This window comes from Amphiura filiformis, chromosome 2 (assembly GCF_039555335.1).
Source record: "Amphiura filiformis chromosome 2, Afil_fr2py, whole genome shotgun sequence".
In the NCBI taxonomy this organism is placed as follows: domain Eukaryota; kingdom Metazoa; phylum Echinodermata; class Ophiuroidea; order Amphilepidida; family Amphiuridae; genus Amphiura; species Amphiura filiformis.
In genome coordinates, this window is record NC_092629.1 from 12357179 (window position 1) to 12381526 (window position 24348).

The window sequence follows — 24348 nt, forward strand, 5'->3', positions numbered from 1 at the left end:
TATAAAGTAAGACAATAATTTATTTATTTTCTATAAGTGCATGTCAAAATATGGGATATATTGTTCAATATTATAGCTAGCCCTAAAACTTTATTTTCAATCGGATTTTTCCGTTGAAAAGACAAAACTGATGTTAAAGATAGCAATAATATCATCAATAACATTTTGAGTCAATTTTATCCATAAAAGCGATACAGGATAGGATAGATAATTACTTTGACTTCAATGTGGTCCATATAATGAAGATTTTGATTCTACAACATTATTAGATCTGTTATCAACATATCAATTATGCACTCACAGGCAACCAAACATCATGCTATGCTCAGTAGTCCACTGATATGACCTCGTGATCATTCCCCGCTTTGACCATGTCATTTTTTTGATATGCTGATTGCTGAACAAGTTTATGTTTATATGTGTAGGCCTAACCTATGATAACTTTTTAAGTCATAATTAATTCAAACATAACTTTGGCAATACTCAATCGTTTTCGTTCGTTGAAACGGCAAAACATACTGTCTTTTCCTGGCAAATCGAATTAGCAGACATCAAAAACATTTCCACCACGAGTAAATAATTCATACCAATAGAAGAAGGCTATAATCTTAGCTAATCTTTAGTGTACACAAACCCCATCTCAGAATTAGGTACCAGCCCTATGGGCTGGCGAAAAGGCAGATTTTTGATAATTTTACAGAAAACAGTGGACCTTTTTATTCGGATTGGCATTTGTTGTGGTGCATCCCCTCCACATCCGGGACTTTGAAGCTGCTGCAGTTAATGCTGAACAAAAAATATACATCACATTTTTAAGTGACTAATGTGTCCCATTCCTTTGGTCTAGAGTCTAGATCAGGGTCTAGATGCATTGAATCTCTACTGTCTATGATTGAATGGACTCATGCCTGAGGGCTGTACAAACATGTAAGGCCTACACAATTAGGGCCTAAACTGTTTGTTAGCAAGCATTGTGGAAGGAACTTTGCTACCAGTAAAGCTCCAATAAAAACATTTGTCTCCTTTTTGGGATTCCCTTTTGTACAGTAGTTGATCAAGGCATACCCATTACTCAGCATCTAGGTATTTTGTGTATTCAGTGTCAAGTTTGGGTGCATAGAGCATTCAACAAGTAAACTTATGCACATGATGGAATGCTTCATAAATTCTCTGAATAAATCGCAAGTTATTATTGCAGACACCAACAGGTGCTGAAAAGTACCTTATGGATGCATGCCTTTTGAGCAATCTACATCTTTCTTTCTAGGCTACTGACAGTCGAGCTTGAGTTTCCAGTCACATAATTTCTGAAAACAAGTGAGGTAACTTTTTCAAATCATTATTCATTATTTTCTGTCTTTTATTATAATAAACAAACACACATGTAAAATGTGTTATTATTTACCGCTCACTCACTTAAAGATGGATGTTTAGCCCAAATGATTTTGGTAGAAAATGGATGTTTTGATTTTGATTTTTCCACTAAAAATGAACAGATATTCATTGATTTATTATGCAAATATAACCAGTTTTTATCATTATTTTTTGGAAAATCACAATAATGAATTCAAGTGCGGGCAGAAAATGAAGTGAGGGCAGATGACAGGAAACTCAAAATCAGGTGGTGAGCACCTTATATATAATGAATTTCAAAAAGGAAAATTTAAAACAGGAATCCTTGTGAAAAATGTTGCTTTTTGAGCCAGGGAAATTAGGCTCAATGCAAATCTTTTGAGCAATCCACAACTTTCTTTTGATGTTGAATTTAAAACAGGAATCCTTGAAGCTGCTTCCTGGGAAATTTAGGGAATTTGGACACAAACATTATTTTTCAAAATAGAGAGGGTCAGGTACATATGCAATTGTGAAAAACATTGCTTTTTGTGCAAGGGGAGGGAATTGGTTCATATTTTCCAGGCTTAGGCCAAAAAAATTGTTGCGTTACCCTCAGCCACCGGCCCTAAAGCTCCTGTAAATGTTTAATGCCAATCAATTTTTAGGTAATTTACCAATTTAAAGTCTGTTATAGATTCAGATTCAGATTCAGATTCTTTATTGACATTCACCTCACAAAAGGTATAATCAAAAAACAAACTAGAAACACTCTATACATAAATACAAACATGAAACACCTTAAAATAACTTATACAAAATAATAGTTTTAACTATTAATTATAAAGTAATTTATGCTACAAATATAATAAATTGACTACTAGATTATTACTTGTTACATATAGGCCCTGCATCGCTGAATGTCCAGAAATTCTGAACTGGCAAAAAAAGGCAAGTTTCAAAAGTATTTTCTTTCTAAAATGAGTATTCTAGAATATTGTGAATTTTGACAAAATCTACAAATATCGTGTCACAATACTCAAGTTACCATGGTTACCCAACCTTTTCCTCCATATCAGAGCTTGTACAACATGTAGGCTATACTATAGTATGTTCGAGACAAGTGTACCCAGCTGTTTATTGAGATGAAAATAATCTGGTTGACAGATGTGCAGCAGCGCTATGCCATAGGTCATACATGCATATTTATCCTGCAGTTGATCGTGCCTTTAGAATCCGACAGGGAGCAATATGCCAACAAGGGGTTGAGAGAAGACATTTTCTTTTGTGCCAACATGTTGTCAAATTTGCTTCAATTGTGGTGGAAGTTGAAGTTCAAAAGTATTTCTTGTGGTAAGTTGTGTGTTTGTGTGAGGTACAGGCAAGTGTGAAAAGAACTTTACTGTGCCCAAAAAGTATCTGAACACTTAAAATAAAAGCCATTTCTTTACACTAAAATAGATGGAGAATTTTCTTCTGTTTTGATACCTTATTCGATACGATACAACTTATTGAACTTAATGCCAGTGGCGTAGTGTGGGTTATCATATTTGCGGGGTACCAACCATGAGTGGGGGGCACAAGCCGTTTTTCAGCAATTTTCCTATGGGAATTTCTCAATTTTGCAATTGATGGGGGGGGGGGCACTTGCCCCCTGTGCCCCTATGATGCTATGCCACTGCTATCCACTCCTTCATCTTTAAATTTTCTATGATCAAAGTAGATAACATCAACTCCATTGTCACAGTTCAATGGCCTACTCTTGCAAATGAAATCTTTCAATTAGTCAGTATGTTAGGCCCAAAAAAAATAATGGTTTGTCTCAAAGCTCACGAGTGGTTTGAAAACAAATGCGAAATGCGATTTTTTTTTTTTATTCCCGACTTTTTCATGGTATTTGGAGAAAAAAAATTTGATTTTCGCAACATTTTTCTGGAAACAAAAAAAAAAAATTTGAAATAAATAAAAAAATCCTCATTTCTTTTTTTCCAAATCTCACGTTTTTACAAATGCGCGCGCGAAGTTTGAGACAAACCTTTTTTTTTTGGCCTTATAGACAAAGAGTTTTGTTATCCAATCCCTACAAGTTCATGATACAGACATTATTGAGTTCAGTGAACTATGCCCTGTGAGATGTGGGATATGGAAGATCCTTGAACTTAAGCCCCGTTCACAAAATGTGAAGCCTCTCGAACAGCGAGCGAAGCGAGCGTAGGGATCTTGGATCATCATATCAGAGTACAGCACAGAGCCTGCTAGGAGGATCTTTGAAAACTTTAATAAATTTTCTGAAATTTCAATTGCCATTCACCCTAGATTACATCAGGGAAGACTTCCCTGATGACATCTACACAAAAATCACCCCCAAAAATGCATTCAAATGAGTGCACAAATGGCCCTTTGTGTAAAATTTGTGACTTATGCTGTTAATGTGCCAAAATGTTTTCTACTTCTATAGTATGTCCTAAATGCATTTCTGTCATTAGCCTTAATTTGTATAGGAAATGTAAGGTTAATACATAAGGGGCACAGGTTGTGCTGTGTCATGATTTGCTACCTGTACTAGGATCTCAAACATCCTCATCTGTAAGGACACAGTTCTCCAATCCCAATATGTTTGTACATTAATAGAAAGACCTTTGAATGTGTTGGGTACAAAAACTTATACTCCACCACTTGAGGTCAAATGTTGAGCTTAGATTGTTCAATGAGGGTTACTGAATTATGTCACTGGGAGTGAGATCATTTGGTTCATAGAGAATCAACAGTATGTTGAAATAAGGACTTTGGATGGATGTGAATAATGTGGCTTTTGAATGCCCATTGACGGGTGTTTCATGTCTGATTGTTGCCATGGTAACGAGGGTATTAATTGGAGCGAAACAGAATGATAATGTGGTGATATACTACTGCAGGGAATTTGAACAATTCCTTTTTAAATATTGCAATACTCCACTGCTCAAGAACCATAGGATTCCATAATCGTTTTCACTGTCACATCAGCGATCCCTGTGAAAATGTAAAAATATTGAATATTTGTAGGAAGAACTGCATAGGCTTAGGAACTGGGGGGCTCAGCCCCTCAATAATTTTGGTGTGGGGCTGCTCCTAGGTGAAGTTAAAAAATTATGATAACAATAGGGAAAATGGGTGTTTTGACCTCACGAGTATATTTTGCAACATTTTCTGACTCCCCCCCCAGGGTGGCCCACCAAATTTCAGCCCCCCCCCTCCATGTTGAAAATCTTCCCAAGCCAATGGAACTTACAGGTAGTAGAATGCTGTTTTTTTAGCAGATTTCATACTATCATATATATCCTGTAAGGGACTAGGGGCTGTGCTGTCATGCCGCTAATGCCCCTGAATGGTGTGAGGCTTCATCATAGCAAAGACGAGAACTTTACAATCACTGGCTTGCATGCGAATTAGGTTGTGTGTATTGAAAAATTGAAATGTTTTGGCTCTTTGAGAGTGAATTCCAGGTCAAATATAGAGCCAAAACACATTCCCTCTGAATTCAAAGTGGGGTTTTTGCTCTTTTACATTTATAGAGAGTATGAAACTGATAATTTTTGTGCGCTGCATGGCCAGGTAAATTGGGCCAAACTAATTCTCACTGTGTAATTTTTTTTTCTTTGCCCTTATTGACAAAAAATGCTGTGGAATGCCATTAACAATAAAATTTTGACAACGTTTTTTAAATTATGTTGTAATGTTTTTTCATCTAAAATATGTTTAAAATGTTTTCATGACTTTTTCTTATCTCACCCGACATTTAAACGTTATTAAAACGTTTTGAGCCAAATTAAAACATGTTTTTAACATATTTTACAAACATTTTTGTGTTTGCTGGGTATGTACATATTTCTGACCATAGATAGCGAAGGATTATTATGTTCTGACCATCCCTAGCATAAGTGATTGTTGAGCCTATCCATTTCAGTGTTTTATTAAAATGTGTGATACAAATCGTCAAAGCAGATGGTTTATTATGGCAATATTTAGTATTGAAATGAGATGTGTCCTCCTTGGTAATTATTATAACATATGGGACCAGCTCTCGCTATACCAAGATCATATCGGCTGACAACTTTTTGAATAAAAGTGTGAAAAATAGTCAAATTTCGTAAAAATTACTAAATTAACCATGCATAATGAGAAATGATGGTGGTGGTGGTGATGGTAGTGATGATGATGGTGATGATGATGATGATGATGATGATCGATGATGGTGATGATGGTTGTGATGATGTTGGTGGTATTGATGATGATGATGGTGATGATAATTAATACGGTAGATGTTGATGATAATAATGAGATAATGATAGCAGTGAATATGATGATGGTGATGATGATGTTATTGATGATGGTGGTGGTAATGATGATGATGTTGATGATGATATGATGATGAGGCTGATGTTGGGTGCTAGTGCTGATGATGATGAGATGGTGATGATGATGATGATGATGATGATTTAGATGATGATTAGTTTGGATGAATGTTTATGATGATAGTGATGAAGATGATGATGATGATGCTGCTGGTGTTGATGATGATCAGGCTGGTGCTGATTAGGCGCTAGTGCTACTGCTGATGATGACAACAATGATGACAATAAGAGAAAGAATGCCATTAACAATTGTAACCATAACAGCAAAGCAAATTTAATATTTCATAATTTTTTAATGTTTTGATTTATTACATGAGATCATCCTTTATTTTGATTTGGCTTCATTTTGGTTGCCATAGAAACATGACAGATGAGCATGTGTGTAAACAAAAGAGTGTATGCTAGTGATTTGTGTTCTATTCTGTAAAATAGGTTTGTGTTTATATAAGGTTTCATAGGCATTATAATGAATGAAAATGATTAATGTTGGTAATCATATATTCCAGGCTTTGTGATATTCTGGCACGATGCCTGAATATATAATCAGTCTTTATTCCCTCGTGTATTTTGCATTTTAAGGAGAGTGGGAAGGCAGGAGCTGTCTTTTTTTCAGTTTTAATCAATTAGGTAAACAAAATCCAATGCATTTCTTAATATTAACACATTGGTCTTATGGAAAATTATATAATGCATTTCCACAGGTCTTGCAGTTCTTGAGTTAAAGCTGATAATATTATCAAACAAAGAGTTGGGTGCCCCCCTTGAAAAAAACCATGTGCATGAAACAGAAATGACACTTCTCATATCAAGCCTTGAAATCTTCCTTAGAGATCTCATACTATTCCTCTTGTGTGTCAGCTTTATTTGTCTCAATTATGTGAGTGCAAACACTGTATGGTCTGGATATGTTCCCTTCCAACCCACCTTAAGCTGTCCACCAGAAATCCTGGGATATATTTTTAATTGACAAAGCATTCACAGGCCTGCTATGCTAATTTTACACCTAATCGTAATCACATCCATAAAATTATGATACAATTCCAACCTTATGAATTTTGAATTCGAGCTAGATGAATAACTAATGAATTTTTTATTGGCACAGCTCTTTTTTATAATAATAATAAAATATTAAAGCCATAATATGGGACTTGATCCACAGCGATGCCCTCAATTTTTCTTGAATCTTTGCCTTTTAGGGGCCTTTTAGATACCAAGGGGGGGCTGGGTAGTTTTTGAAAAAAAAAAAAATTTGCGCGCCATCTGAGCAAAAAAAAAAAATTTGCTCCACTTCAGACTAAAAAAAAAAAAATTTGCTCCACCTCGGACCAGAAAAAAAAAGATTTGATGTCAAGGGTGAAAAAAATTTGTCACAGAATAGTGAAGAAAAATTAACCTCATATAGCTTTTATATTGCCAATTTTTTTAAGCGCTTGGCTTAATTTTACCCTTTTTCATCAAGAATATATTTTAGCTTCAAACTGAGTACGTATTTTGTGCGCATTTGTTTATGAAAAGTTATTATGTGAGCCGGGTCTGCATGAGTGAAAACACTTGATTCACCAAATTCCACCCCATTGTCAAAATTATTATAGAAATCTGTGCCACATGACTGCTTGAGAGCATAGGCGTAGATCCCGGGGATAAATCCCCAATATTTGCTAGGGTGGTCCATCATACAATCATCCCCAAAGTTGGCGCCTGTATGTGGGTTTCTGACAAAATTAACCTAAAACAACCAATTTATTCCATATTTCACCAGTTAAGCTTTAATATGCCAAAATATTTCGCGCCAGAAGAGGTTCATTATACTTCAAGAAAATTTTACACATAAAAAAATATTTTGTGGCACCCGAAATTTAGTTGCTACAAAACGTAAAAATGATTAAAAATATGGACAAATTTTTACAACTCGACAAACAAATTGTTGAAAATTAAATAGGACTTTACGATTGCAAAAAAAAAAAAATTTGCCTCTCCGAGGTGTTGAAAAAAAAATTTTGCTTCATCCAGGGGCTAAAAAAAATTTTGCTTCACCGAGGTGCTAAAAAAAAAAATTTGTCACGACCCCAACTACCCAGCCCCCCCCTTGATATCAAATAGTGCGTCCCTTATAGCACTGGCTGCTGAGCTGTACTCTGATACCTGTATGATGATTTTCCAACTGTATATAGCCACTCGCTGCTTGCTCCGCTCGCTGTTCGAGAGGCGTCGCGGTTTGGGAACGGGGCTAGTTCTATGCCTTTTACACCAATGGTGTAAAATATGATCTATAATAAACCCGGGATACCAGTTTTATTCAACACGTTCACAAATTGAAATGTGCATATCAATATAATTGTCTTTAGTTATAGTCTTATGACACTGTGTGAAGCTCTGCTTAATAATGATTGGCAAACTAACACACACATTGACAATAATTATAGGTGCTGGGTGAACATGATGAAAGTAGTGATTTTCTTTATTTTACCACACCTTTCCATATGAGCATGGGCTTTATTTTTCTGAATGTTTGTGTACAAACACTGGTAGCTCAGGCACCGCTTCGACTTGATGTACCTTATATGCATGGTACATCAATTTCCATGATCAAAAAAAGTTGCAGTGAAAATCTTCAAAAGTTGTCCATTTGGGTGACAAAAACATGGTTGTCAAATGATGTACAATATTATTTTGATTTTGTTTTGTTGAATTCCTCATGCTTCAAGAGACATTCAATTAGTCAGCAAGTATCATAAAAATGGATTATGAGTGAATGACGTAGATGATGAGGAGGATGCTAATAGAATTTGGAGGCTAAAATGTAAATATTATGTGAAAACATTTTTAATCCCTACAGCCTTGTCTGGTCATTCACACCCATTTACAATTTTATTCCAACTTGTTCAAAATACCAGTGCTTGTGATGAAAAGGGAGTGATATGTCAATTAACCATCAGAGTTTTGACTTCGGCAAAAAAAATGAATAAGATTTTAAAATAGCATGTTATGAAAACATTTTATACCTATATGTAACCTGACAATAAAATGTTTACTGTAATGTTTTTTGTTGGGATGCCTAGCTTTTAAAAAGTTGCATTTTGATTAGCAAATTTTGGAATGTAAATGGTGATGCAATACAGTTTTATTTGAGGTCGTTGATGATAAGCACATTAATTTTGTTCATTAACAAAAGTTTTTAAATGTTTCTATGTAAATATTTTTAATGGCAGATAAATATTTGGTAATGAAGAGATTATGGTGATGAGGATGAAAGAGTTTGTAAACAGGAAATGGAATAAAAATATGGTAATTATTGTCATGGTTGCAGGATTTAAAATCTGTAAAAAAAATCCCTTTGTTGAAACAAATATTGGTAATCAAATATGGTAAACGGACAGCCCATTAGTTTGTTAGAAATTTTACGATAATTTACTATGTTGTAAAATTAGACTCGTTAAATCTATTCAACTGGACTCACGGTTTTGAGAGGCAACGGTTTCACACCTTTATATCCTAGGTGCGTCTTCAGGCCGTCTGTTGGTCTGTCGGCAATTGGTCACTTACCAGTGGCAAGATGGTGTTATTTAAGTAAAATTAGAATGTGTATGGTCACTAGAAAAAGGAAAGAAACATTTTTGAACTGAGTGAAAAATTTTAGGCTGATCGTTACTTTTAGATGGTTTGAATTACACCCGGGGAATTACATGAATATTTTCACTCTCAAAGACACATTTTGTATAAATTGACATTAATTTAAAAAATCAGCTAAAAGACAACAAAATATGATTAATAAGTATTTGTTTTACATTTTGTTTGGGATCCGTTGGTCTGTGTCTATGTGTTTACTGTAGGAGGGGAATTTTTTGTTGATATTTTCCTCTTGAAAATTTCAAAGATGTCTACACTTTTGGCGTATTTAACAAATCTATGGCATTGATTTGACAATTTAAGCCTAGCTGTTGACCTTATCTGCCTGAGCTGCAGTGAGTGGTGTCTTCTTGGAAAACGTTTTCTAATTTTCTCCTTGATGATTTCAAAGATCAGTCTACAAAATCATTATATTGTTTATAAAAAGCTGAGACAATAAATGAAAAGAAGTGAAGAAGCACCACACCATGACCCACCCACATAATCCTCATTTGGCTCCATTATGAGCATTAAATCTTTTATTCCTTACAACTTACTTCATTCATAATAAATGAAATTACCATTATTGACATTTATAATGATATTGCAAACATTCTGCGTGTTTCTACTGAGGGTAAAATTCCGGGCCATGCCGTTACCGTGCCGTGCCGTGCGAATAACGAGCCCAGTAGAAGCGACTTGGGGTAATCGGTTGCCGTGTCATGCGGGTCATGTGCTGCGCCTTTTTCGTGATCCACCTCTTGAGGTGGATCATGCCGAATCAAAGCGTGTAATCTGCGCGGTAGAAACGAGCCGTGTCATCGGTTGCCGGGTCGAGGTCATGCGTGTTGCAAAAATAACGCGATTTATATTCTACTTGTATAGTCTAGCTTAGGCCTATGATGTAGTAGGTTCCTTCTTTCCGATATTATATACACTGGACACATGTGTGACTCGCATGAACTTGATGAAGTAAAATGGATATGACTTTACTTAGTCTAGGCCTACTTCTTTATAGGCCCCCTAGTTAATGAGTTAGTTATATCTTTATAATTAATGAGTTGGTTATATATGAGCTGTAAATTAATTATCATAATAGCCAATTACTAGATCCACTGGTAAATTAATGCAATTTGGATTTTACTGAAAATACTAAATTGTGATTGTAGGTCATATGCCATGAGCTGCCATCCGTGAGACATTTAAATTTAGGATATAATTAACCGTCAAATCTGTTTTCCGTACTTCGGTTTACAGGAAAAAATGCCGTTCATCGTAATGCGAGACACGGCTTTCTGGTCTCAGTAGAAACAAGCTGGGTAACGGTGGCCGGATTATGATCGGTATTTTGTGCCCGGAAAATAGCGGGTCAAAAAGCCGTACGCTCAGTATAAACACGCTGATTGATTTTGTTCATGGATCTTATACTTCATATACAAAATCAATATAGACTCAGTCTCAAGGACAGAGTTCACTAACCTGTGTTGAGATCCCTTATGTAAATATTGACCTTGTGAGGTTAAGGTTGTTAAAATACAACCAAGAACACATAGGTCAATTATTAGTGACTACAGTCTTTGAATAGCGGGTCATGAATTGTGGCAAAGGGATGAGGTTGTTTGGGTGTTTTGATTCATGGTTTGATGACCTGAAATATTTCACCCTTTCTTTGACCCTTCTTCATGAGACAGATAGATTGGTGACAGTTTGGGACAGACTGAACGGATTGATTTAATTTTAACACTGAAACTTGGAACAAAGGAAGACAAACATTTAACATAACATATTTAGCACAAAAACTGATATGACTGCAACAGATATTTGAAGGGGAAAAAAAGGGAGTATGAAAGAAAATGACAGGGGGAATCTGAAACATTCTGAATAGAGTAGAGAGATAAGGCCTCAGAAAGTCGATCTTGAGTTTCATGTCACATAATTTCACTAACATCACTAACATCAGATGCCAACCTATGCCCGGCAATGAGTTGACTGAATCACCGGTAGTGAAATGGATGTTTTGATTTTGATTTTTCCACTAAAATGCACGGATGTTTATCGTTTCTTCTTTTTTTTTTTTAATGACCAGTTTTTATTTTTATTTTTGGAAAATCACAAAAAATGAATTTAAGAACGGGCCTGATAATGAAGTGCAGGTAATCGACCGGAAACTCAAAAAGTGACTTAGTGAGACCATAGACCTAGGAACAGGGTCTATGCGTAGACCTATAAAGGACACATGTTTTCTAGGACATGAAGAAATGATATGTGATTATCAGCTGTCTGGTAATCTTTATTATTATTATTTGAATATTAAATTGGAAGTAGTCATCCTAAGTGGACAAAAATCCAAAATCAGTACCTTTTTGAAAGGCATTATCTTTTTTCTAGGGTCTGTGCATAAATACACTGAGAATATTCACACCTGGCATAGCAATTGAATTCCAATTATTGTGGCCTTGCTTGGTATACTAGTGGTCTGTCCTTCAGACACTCATTGAGATACAGTAATTAATTAAACTAATTTACTGCTCTTGTCAATTCAATCAGGTAGCTCTCCACACATAATTTTAAATGGCTACTCTATAGTGAGAAATGTTTGCCAGGTTTTATTTTTACAGAACATAGAATTTTACATAGATTTTTACAGTACATAGAAACTTGAAATTAATTAATATTAAACTTGCATGAAAATATATATGAGCATGCACAATAAATTGTTTAAATAAAATGATCATGTTGTAACTGTGAAGGCATACATTGTTATCAAAATTTAATCTTCCTTGGGGTAGGGCAGTCTTGTATTATCTTTGTGGTCAAGGTATGTATAATAATTTTTATTTATTTTTTTGTGGGAATAATTCAAAGTGTATTATATTGTAGCACAGCAAGCATACTATCATTTACTATAAAACTATTTATCTCCATTTGACACTTTACTACAATATTCAGCAACCCACACACCAAACTTTATAACCAATTTAACCGTAATTCAATTATCTAATATTATAAGGATCAATTTACAGGTAATCACCCAACTTTGTGCTAAGGAATTACATCAAGGAAGTGATGAAATATTTCCAAGCAATGCAAGTTACTCCACACACGTACACATCTCAAATTACAACCATAAAAGTTTTTACCAAACTTGTGTCAAGTCTAGTCCCATTCAGCCATTCACAGACTGGAGAACCCTGATTATGCAGGTAGTTAGAATCAGGCCAAGTCTTAGAGCATGTCTAGCTATTGAGGGCTCACTATAGACTACACATGGGCAGTTACTTGTTTGCCAGCGTGTGCAGTGGACTTTGATCAATGATGAATCATCGCTGAGACATTCAATAGAGAATCGAGGCAGACTCACTCTGAATAGCAGTTTTTCTCAGTACACACAATTGGCTACAAGCTGACTGCTTGACATGTAGTGGAGAATCAGTGGTACTGTGGATATTTAGCAGTGAAACTTGATTTTGTAAGCTGAAATTGGATTATATACCATGGAAATATATAGAGGATTTACCTAGTCCAGTGTATGATACCACCAACATATTGGTATATTGTATACAAACATACATCTCTTTTGTACATTGAGTTACTACAGTGCAGTGTACATTGATTGATCTGCCCATACCAGTGCAGTGTTTTGTTTTTCTTTGGAGCCAATTCACTGTAGTGTAACACACAGACAGATGTGTGCAATGTAATATGGATATAACACACTGGATCAGTAAGCTTTGATGACTGTTGTCATTTTCTAGATAATAATTTCTGTGGTAAGTAAGCTAGCTGTATTTTATGGAATGATATATGGACATTTGTATCAGTGTAATCGTCCCTGGTTTTATGTTGTTTGCTTTGGATTTTCCTGGTCCCACGCAAGATAGATAACCTTGACACAACATCTTGATTGCACACAATTTTACCACATTGGAGAACTCGGCAAGACAGCATCATGTGGTACAGGGTGGTACCATGGTCATCCCGGTTTTCATGGTTTTCTTTGAACATTTGTGAAAATCCAATTTGAAGCAAAAAGAAGATTTGCATCGTCCAGCACATTTCTCCCTTGTTTCTTGATTTATGCTTTGAAGTATTGAAATTAAAGGTGGTTGTGATTTTGTTTCATGTGGTGTTTCTTATCTTATTTTATTTGGATGCATATCACAAAAGAATCAGGTCCCAAGTTTCCAGTGAATTGTGCTGTGCAGCAGTTTGGACATCAGGTAGTTTAAAGCAAAAACATGTATCACAACATATTTGGCCCCCTGGCCTGGATACATTTGAAAACACAACTAGAAGAGGTATGTCATGAATTGTACCAGCACTGCATTATGACGATGCCACTGTTTCGCTCATAGTCATCATGGTCATACCAATGATGTTATTTTATTAAAGGAAACAATACCAGTCCTTCAATTTTACTGGGGTTATAAGATAAAAAGTAACATCCATGATCTTTGAGATCATGGCCTCATGATGTCCTCTATTGGATTTCCATGTAATTCTTTATGCCCATGTTGTCTCTCTTCATATGAAAAATTGTAATGTTTACATCGTTGCTTACATTTTATGGGGCAGTTGTACATTACGTTACTCTGCGTCAGTAAATAGTCCGCAAAAATGATTTGCGTACGGGATAAGTGATATAGAATGGCATGCACTCACATGAGCTATATGAGTGCAGCACTAATGCTATTGCTAGTAACCCGGCCGACTCTAAAAATAGGCCAGACCCTAGCCTTTTTCTTGTTTCTTTTGCAAAAAAAATTAAAAAAGAAAAAAAGAAATTAAAGAAAGAAACAAAAAAGTTCCAAGGCCTTTATCATATGCAATTTACCACTTAAATGTGTGTAAAAAAATGGCCTTATGTGAATTTAGCCAGTGTTTGGGACTTTCAATGCAATAATCAATAACTGAATAATTTTTGCCAAATAGGCCTATAAGCTGAACAAACTTAAGTTTGGGCAAAAGTAAGGGATTGACAGATCAATGGTGCTTTTAAAAGCACTATTGATCTGTCAATTAAAATTGCCAATGCATGTCGACCAACTTCACTGAAAAACTACAATTGTAACTGATATCAGTTTGGAGGGAGGGAGCTTCTAATGTGTTGAAACTTATCGGTATGTTTGCCTACGCTGAGTGAACATAGTGAATAGCTATCTGTAAATATTATGATGTGTGGGTGTCGGAGATGAAATCGAAACTATCTTGATATCTGGGATGGGATAAACATGCATGCATGTGGGAATGATTAACTGCCAGTGAGATAGTGCCAGATTGCAATTAGGACTTTTTACATGTGTACAATTTTTGAAGTTGGGCCACACTCCGTGCAGCAGGTACAGCCAGCATGTTAATGTGAGGAGCTAAAACCAATTTTTTGTCACCATTTGTCAATTTTTTCCGGGAATTTTTTGTCCCGTTTAGACATTTTAATGATATTTTACTCTTAAGCCTTCCTCATTTTGTTCCTGAAAAAGCTGTCCACATTATCCCTGAAACAATCATGTAAGGGAATTCTGCCCTGGCTCCTCCCTGGCTACTGAGGGACATGTTGCACTTGTTGCACTTGACAGTGAAATTGCAGTAAGTTTGTTAGAATTTTGCCCATGGTTTGACTCTTGGGTACATTTAAATTTTCCAGGGAACAAAAACAATCTTTTGCATCAACTGACTTCTGGTGGAAATGTATGGAACAGAAAAATTTGGATTTGAAATTGAAGAAGTTATTCAAACTGAAAAAAATAGAGGCAGAACATCAACATTGAGGGAAAATTTTGAATTGTATGCTGAAAAGCTTCCTGAAAAAGCTGAAGTACACTGTGAAGCAAGCAGTCGAAGAAAGTGTTGGAATCATTATATATGACGTGTCATGTCAAAAGGAGACACTTTTGGGCAGGTTATCAATTTGGAGGGTTTTACATATCTTAAATATAGAGATATTTTGCTCCACAACGCTGTTTTGCCCAATGAAATCCGACATTCCTAAGCGAAGATATTGAGTTCGTAAGTTATGGTATTATAAAATTGGAAATTGAGATATCGGCCTTTAAAGATATTATTGACAATGTTGAGAGTATTTTAAACATTAATAACATCACAAATTCGCAAGAAACCCAAATTGTGAAAAATTCATCCCGGCAGATTATTGGCTATTTCTCCATTTACGATCCTGCCCAAAAGTGTCTCCTTTTGACATGATACGTCACATATTCCCTTCCTCATATTTGTGAAATAGTGAACATTGTTCAAATTGGAAATAAGAGAGACTTGAACATTGCCGATTTTGTACAATATAATATTTAGAATTGGAATATTTATAAAGGGGCATTTGTACCCCATTCCCCAGATTTACTCCAAAAAGTTGAGATATTTTATTATTATTATAAATAATATCATTATCAGAAATCGAGGACTTTAAATGTCTGTGTGCATAGGCCTATAGCTTTTTTGTCTATTTGGTAGGCTAGAATACTTAAATGGTTAGACAAAGACAGATCCAAATTGTACTTTCGGGCTCAGATGGCAGACACCAGCTCAAAATTACAACTTAAAAGGAAATATTTGGATTGTATATTTTCATATCAAATACTTAAAAACAACTGCAAACAAAATGAAACCACTTGAATGGAGGTGAACATTTTACCGAGTATCCTAGCTCATTGAAGACATTTTCATTTAGGCCTCTATTTGTTTAATCTTAACACTTACCATGCCCATTTTGTATATAGAATTAATTGATTGTAAACTAGTTCAGTGAACAAACAGTACAATGTTTGAGTTTGAGAGCACCTAAACCATGTAAACTCAAAAACATAGATCTGAGACCGATTTAAAAAGACTAGTTTGCATCTAAATGCCAGGACAAAAAAGGCCCAGTGTGATTTAATAGTTGCTGCCTTTCTGGCAGTATACAAAAATGTAACATTTTCGGTCTGGTTGACAGGATGTCAGACACAAACTGGTCTTTTTAATTTGGCCTATAATATACATATAACAATCTTCAATTAACCAACCAATTGATCAATCAATCAATTAATAATTTGATCAATTTATTATAACTCCCCACAGTTAAATATATTCACAGATAATCAATTAGTCAATCAAAATATTTATTTCATTCAAAATACAACAAGATGATGATGTAGATAATGCCATCTACTGACCTAGGTATGACGAGTTACAGTTACTGGAACTAGATGATGATGATGACGTTGGATGATGGCAGTGATGATGATGATAAAAAATTGTGTTTCTACCAGTTTATAGTTTATCATCCTATGACAGTTGAAATTTAGCAAAGTTAGACAAATTTCACCTGGTGTAAACCACAGATCCTGAAAATAGATCTGTGGTTTTTAAATCAAATTAAAACTTACTAATACTCTATACATATGTATAGGGCCATGTTACTTCGATGTTAGGAACTTAGGATGCTAGATGAGTTCCCAGCCACGCTGCACAGACTCACCAGATACTGTTGTTTTCCTTGGATACCATTTGGTAGTTACACAGCGTTAGGTATCCAAGAACACAGTCGATGTCTCGGCCGATTTAGTCTGACTGGTAAAGACATGGTCATTTCTTAGAAGTCATCTTTTACATACATTGTGTATACATGTACATTGTATGTGCTACAGAATGGAGAAATTTAAGAAATAATGGAACTTGGAGACACATTGCACCACTCAACTAAGGATGTGCAGTTATAGTCCAACTTTCTTTTTCTTAGACCAAATGACATGAAAGTGAATAAACCTCAAATCCCTGATGAAAGTTAAGTCCATATTGTAACATTTCCATAAAAAATAGATTAGTACATGTATTTCTTTTCCATAAAATGTTAGCAAAATTACTGTCAGATATGCAATATGTCCCCTTTTAATTTTGATTCAAACAACTAAGGTAAACCAAAGAATATTGGAATTTACTACCAGTGCTGAGGACCCCAATTCATGTCACACAGTCGGTAGTGCTACATTGTATGGTACGGTCCTTTGATGTGTGTATTGTATGCCCGTCCTGCACATGGTGTACATACTGTGTTATGAACATCATGTACACATTGACTAATATTTCCATTGCAATTCATTTTATAAACCGTCTTGTTCAAACGGTTTATTCAAATCTCGGATTTTGACAAAACTACAGCACACTAAAGTCTTGCTTTTTGCAGGGTATGTTGTACACTACAATCTTGTAAAACTCAGAATTTTGAAAAATGTTTGGGGCGTTCGTCTCAGCAAATGTTATAATATAGCTGCAAATTGTACAGTTTAGAACCTACAGGTTTTGTGCTGTCTGATACCCCTTTCAGAGAGGATATCTATTATATCCCCTTCCCAGAATCACTTTTTTCCTTAAAAAATATTGAAAGTCAGTCATTTTTGAATGAAAAATTTACACAACTTTTTAGGCCTCAGCACCTCTCCTCCATATTTGTAGGATTCTGATAGACTTGTACACAAATAAACAGAATATCTTTTATCCTATCTATATCGCAAAAACTTCAATACTTCAAATTTTGTTTAAACATGTAGCAATTTGCAGGGCCGTAGCAAGGTAGGTTGACAAATGTGGGGGGGGGGGGCATCACAAATGTGGGGTGGCCAAATTACAAACAAATGCCCAAATTGAAATAAAGATATAAAGAAAAACAAAACAATTTTCTCAAAAAGTGGGGCAGCCATGGCATCCCCAGCTGCCCCGCTTGCTACGTCCCTGGCAATTTACTATGTGAGGAGGGGTAAATATGCTCTCCTCCTGATAGGACTAGACTGTGGTCAGAGCGTTGCATGTACGTACACATGTGAATATAGTCTACCTGCAGAGTAAACGTGGAAGAGAGGAAGAGACAATTATAAGGAAGAAAAAAGGCGTATCTCCCGTAGGCAATGTCTCATGATTTTTCACCTACATGTTGCTGCAGGTTTAGCCTGCGGGCTACTGTTTAAATGGGGTATTTTCACATGCAGATTTGTTCATGATTTTCAACCAAAAGGACCTTTGCTGCAACTTGCATGTTGGTATTTCTGTCAATTAATTTTCAAGTCCGGTGCTTGTTTTTCAAGTGGAGCTGTTCGTTTTTGCTGTTGAAGCGCAATTGCATAAACATTCCAAAGGAGGAACGAAGGATACTTTTTTCTTTGTGCGAAATTAAAACCTTCGCGAAATTTGCCACTTAATAAATACATACATGTACACTGTACATAGCAGGGTTCCAACCAATGGTTTCATAGCCCAATTGGGGGGGATTTCCCTTCCCCCACAATCTTTCACAGTTACCCATGTTACCATGGTTACATGTCCCACAGTCACCAATGGTGAAGACAAAAGTAGGGCAATTCTCGGATATAATGGCCCCCTGCAATTCTTGGGTAAGTTGGTTTCCTGTCCCAGAGAAACCAATGAAATGTCCATATTGCAAAATTTGGAGGTATAAATTTTGAAATATTAACATACATGTACATTGTATCTGTCATGTAGAAAAAAAAAAATTTCCCTGCAAGCTATCCAGAATTTCCCTCCAGTTTTACCAAATTTCCCTCCAGTATGACATAGGCCTATTTCCCTTATAAATGTATTTCTTTATTTTTTGGGTCAAAAACCAAAGATTTCCCAGCAATGAGCTTCTCGTATTGCCCACTTTTTCCTGCCATGCCCATATGTTTTTATATGTACATGCACTTTATTTTGTTATGACCAACTACTGAAAACTATTAGACGGCATTTTGACATTTAAATTCCCAAAATTTGTTCAGGCTCTAAAGCCAGTGAAAATATCATTACATACTTGGAGGGTTTTGAATTGGAAAATAAAGTTGGCTTAATTCCACACAGTGAATACATATAGTTGGGCCATAGTTTGTCCAATCTCTACTACATGTACATTGTAGCTTCATGGTCCAATAGCATTCGTATTTCATACCAACATCGCATTATCAAGTACAGAGTAAAAGGTAAACCCTACAGCGCCTTAGGCGGGTCTCACAGTCTATTCTGTGGGATACAAATTGCCAATTGTACATAAAATGAAAGGATAATTAGACAAAGAGTAATGAAAATGTGGTGGTATTGTGACAAATACAGTAGTTTAGGTAGGGACCGGCATTACGTGTAATTGACAAAGCTGCAGCACTATATTTTTGATTTTGTAAATTACTAAGTTCAAACATAGAATGGTTCAAACAAAAGTAATACATCAAATGGTTTTTTGCCATTTACAAGGGAAACTTTAGTGATGATGATAGTAATAGTAACCCCAGCTGCCAGAATGACAGGCTCTGACAATGATGATGACATTAATAAACAACAACAACATATTCTGTAGGTGTCACCATGACTTTGTGTATCATTAAGAATTTTTTTTTTCATTTTATAACATCAAAAATACTTTTCTAAGATATTTTTGAGCGTTTTGAAACCCAAACGTTGGCAAATGATGATCATGACTATGTTTCCATGATTCTCATTTTTCTTTGTATGTGTTTTGTATTTGCAGCAATATATTCTCTGAAAGGCACCTTTTTTTTGTCCTCTGGAAGATTATTGGAACCCACAAGAAAAAAGTTCTTTAAACTGAAAAGTGAAAGTATTATCATTTGCAGAACCATCAGTGGCCATTTTGATTTGCTACAGAACCGATGAAGATTCCATATTTTTTTCCTGAAAGTACGCTTTTCTCACGAAGAATCCCCCTCCAGAAATTTACAAGACTTGTCAGATTACACAGTCGGTGATATGTTATACCATGGTTATACATTGTGTATAAAATCTTGAGTTGTTCAGGCAACAGATCTTTAACATAACAGTAGCAAGCAGGATTTAGGGTAGTCAGCAACTTGTTCAGGTCAATAACAAGGCAGGGAAAAGATTTTTAAAGAAAAGGGAAAGAGTGCTGTGACAGGATAAACTGACCTTACTACAGGGGAAAATAATGGAAGCTTGAAAACCAAAGTTCAAGTAAAAGTGATATATTTCTTAACTCAAGTGGTTTGTAACCCAGGGTTCAGAGAAGATAGCTTACACTTCCCACAATGCATTTCTTCCATTTAATTCTGTACTGATTTGCTATCTAGTGCAACATGGGAAGGCTTCTCAATGAACAGAGCACATCATGCAGATCTTGCAAAATATGATATTTTTGTTGACGTTCTACATTGTATACCAATGTTTAGCCAGTTTATTCTCAACATGAAAACAAAGGGAACGTGTACATTGTAGTACTGTACACAGTAATAGATGTGTCATTTGATATAATGAGGCGATGCATCATGTTGCAAAGGATTCTGGGAAGGGTAAGATATATCATCTCTGCCTAGGGATGATATTTTACAAAGTAGTACCAAACCAATAACAGCATATCTTGGGTCATATGAAAAGTTTGTTCTCCAAATCATTGAAACTGTTTGAAAATGAGCACGTAAGTCAGATGAGAGCATTATGTACAATCCTAGGTCTAAAATGTAGGGCATTTAAGTATACAATCAAAAAGAGAAGCTAGCTAAAAATCCGAAATTTATTATTTATTTATTTATTTATTATCAGATCTATGCAATCTTGAAATGGGTCAAGTTGAAATGAAGTTTAGATAGGGCAGACAACAGTGAAATGTCCACATGATAACCGACTGACCCACCATTGTTGTGTGTGGGAGGGGGACCGCTACGTCTTCAGGTGTGGGGGTAAAGGAAACAGTCTTAATTGAATTAGGTAATTGGGATTGAATTGTCACTATAGTTTATGGTCAGGAAAAGACAAGATCCTGACGTATGATGATTGAAGAGGTGACTATTTTGGTGGATAGGAGAAGACATGCCACACATCCACACACAGGTTTTTCAGCTTAACCCCATGAGAACTACTTGCATATTGGTCAAAAAGAAGTCTTCATTATCAATTGAACCAATGAGCAACATTGTTAGAATAATTTCAGCACGCAAAAAAATTAGGGTGAATTATTTGCAAAGCTCCATTCTGATTGGTGATTAAAATGAAAATATCATGTAATTGACCAATTAGGGCAATGTTAGATCGGCTCAGGGAGAAGCAATGCAGTTCTCAAGCAAAACCTTTGGGAAATCTGCCATGTGATTCCAATCCCTAAGTTTTCCCCCAAATTTATCCCCATGAAATTTAGAGGATTTTACAACAAAATGCTACCAATTATGCATGTTGGGATTCTCTAGTGCTTTTAGCTTAACCTATGACCATGGTGTAGGCCTATTATGGCTCATTTTGGTGCCCCACTATTAAGTAGGTCACAGTGGTAGCCTTCTGGTTGTTATCATTGCAAAACTCCAGGATTCCAGGTTTCAATGTGGACACACACTCAGGGATTGACTTTGGAATGGCAATTCTTGAGCATGTTAAAAGGGCATTTCGTGATCCACAGCATCATCCCCCACTTTTCTCCAAAAAGTTGAGATTTTTATACCACTGGAAACCTCTGGCTACATAATGTACATTGTATACAATATTTCTTGCAGATTAATTTGTTTAGTAAAGATATTGTGAAATTTTAATTTTGTTCTGGTATTTACCAGAACGAAATTACAACACATTGTCTATGGAGTAGTGTAATACACATAATCATGCATAACTCGCAAACACAAAATCGGAATCAACTGAAATTTTGGGAATAAGCTTTTTTCGTGGATGTGTACTGGAAATGTCATAAAAAGAGGATGCTCACGAAATCCTCCTTTAATTCCCAAGAATTTTTATGACCATCTGAACACGACTATGGTGAAGATTTCGCCTACATGTACTGTTTTTGTTTTTTTTTTTAGATTTTATGCGTTTTTGGCGGAAATCGCGGATTTTTGCGCTTTTTGGAAAATCGGGTGCGTTTTTGGCCTCCAAAATCGCAGTATTCTTAGCAGGCCTAGACCTGTGGGATGGTTGGAGGAGTGCAAGTGTTAATTGTCAAGTGGTCATACACATAGCTTCCAAGAAAATCTGTGATTCTGTGGATACGCCATGCCAGTGAAATGATCGTTTGAAAACCTGTGACAAAAAATTGAAATTGAGTTGCTTAATTAACTGGCATATATTTAGGCCTACACATAGCCTACATGTAGAACTTAAAGTAAGCATTTTGCATAATTTTAAGAGGTTTCAACTGCTCTATTGAAGTGATATGATCCATTATTAATATTTACAGTGGGGAATCATTTTTTGTTTGTTTTTGTTTTGTTTTGTTTTTTGTTTTTTTGTGACATTATTAGTTTGTCCCACCACATGTCCTCCACTTTGATTTTGTGTAGATCTTACCAGGAATGTGAAACCATATGTTTTCAATGTAATCCAACATAAGAACATCAAAATTTAATATCTTTTATCCCTAAAGAGCCCATCAAATTCATGCATGAACAAAATTACCAATTATGATTTTAAATGACATGCCCTCGGAATCCTTTATCCTTTTTGTCATTGTACATACATGTACCTATTTGCTCACTCTCAAGAGAGCTAGAAACTGATAAAATAAATCCCCAAACATTGTACTTTACAAATACAATACTATATTTCATTGACCTTTTATTATGATATAGGCACACAAATATGTATTATGTATCTTATTTTTCATTTTAAAGGTTTGTGGCCATAGCCTAACTTCTAAAGTTGGCCCTAAATGGAAACTCAATACACACAAGATGATGTGAAGTTTTGATTTCTAGAATTTTGCAGGAAAAATAAAAGTTATTTTTATACCCAGACTGGGAGTGTTGTGTTATCCAATGATCTGCAAATATATGCTTTTGATAAAATGAAAACCCAGTTTTGTGATATTAATCTACATAGAATTATTTGAATTGTTGTGGATAGTTTCGGGCTTTGCAAAGTGCTCAACTGAAATGGTGTTAAGAAAATTTACTTTGATATTTGACCAAGAACAATAGCAATTTGTATTGTATTTCACTGGTTTCAGCCATATGCAAGTCCAATTGAAACCAGTAAAGTGGAGGTATACATGTAGTTCTGAAGCATTTAATTCAGGACAAGTTTTAAATCCTTATAAGTTGACATAATTTCTGCGCAGTGTACGGCACTATCAGAAAATCTCAGAAATTCTCAAAAATCGGATTTTTAAAAGAGAACGGGTGCTAAATAACATATGCGTAAGTGCATATGAAAAAAAAAACTAATAACCTTGGGTAAAATGTGACATTTTGGTATGTTGGGAGAGTTTGTATGGATAGATCATAACATTGTAGCTACATGCATGTAGTATAGTGGTAGTTATTTGTAATTGATTAGGCCCCGAACAATCGATTTTGAGTTTCCCGTCACATAATTTTTGAAAACAAGTGAGGTAACTTTTTCATTATTCATTATTCATTATTTTCGTGACTTTCATTATATGACAAAATGCGAGTGTAAAACACGTTGTTATTTACCGCTCACTCACTCAAAGGATGTTTAACCAAAGATATAAACTTGCAAAGAGGCTGCAAGGTCAAATTTGATACCAATTCCTTTCTTTTTACTATTATTTTTCTTATTTATTTATAATTTTGTGTGATTTAAGTACAAATTATCCAGTTGACGTTGACATGCGATATCGTCCACTGCATGACAGTACGACCACTGTCGCATATCTTAATTGATATGTACATGACAAATCTTTAATACAAACGTCAGCAAAGTCCCATCAAATTGAAATCAAAATACTGAAACAATTGCAATTCATGAATTGGTAAGTTTTACAGCTCCACTATCGAATCTTGCGCCAACAAAATTAAAGGGAAAACCCCATGCGTACGTGTTTTGTTGATGTTGAATACCGCATGGTTCTTGCAGCAATGTCATAAACACAACGGAGTTGAAATATATAATTTTTTGCTCTTTTTATATATTAAATTTAATTTAAAACTATGTCGAATACTATTTAAAAATAAATAATTGATCAATCGGGACAACAAATATAAAATTAACAGTATTAATATATTTCTTTAATTACCACAAACAACGATATTGTGCAAAGTCACAAACAGCACTGTAGAATAAAAAATCA

General features: G+C 35.3%; 1 protein-coding gene across 11 annotated transcripts in view; it reads left to right on the forward strand.

Annotated features, from left to right (window-relative positions):
- LOC140145892 (adhesion G protein-coupled receptor L2-like) overlaps positions 1 to 24348 on the forward strand; it is a 217448-nt gene that overhangs the window by 48347 nt on the left and 144753 nt on the right. For 3 of the 11 annotated variants that reach the window (XM_072167607.1, XM_072167609.1, XM_072167606.1), the window contains exon 1: positions 12647 to 13099. The exons of 1 other annotated variant lie outside the window; for it this stretch is intronic. The gene's annotated coding sequence lies outside the window, so the exon portion shown is untranslated. Of the gene's footprint in view, positions 1 to 12645; positions 13100 to 24348 lie in introns of those variants that run through there. 7 more of the 11 variants (XM_072167604.1, XM_072167600.1, XM_072167602.1 and 4 more) reach the window with 4 other exon arrangements.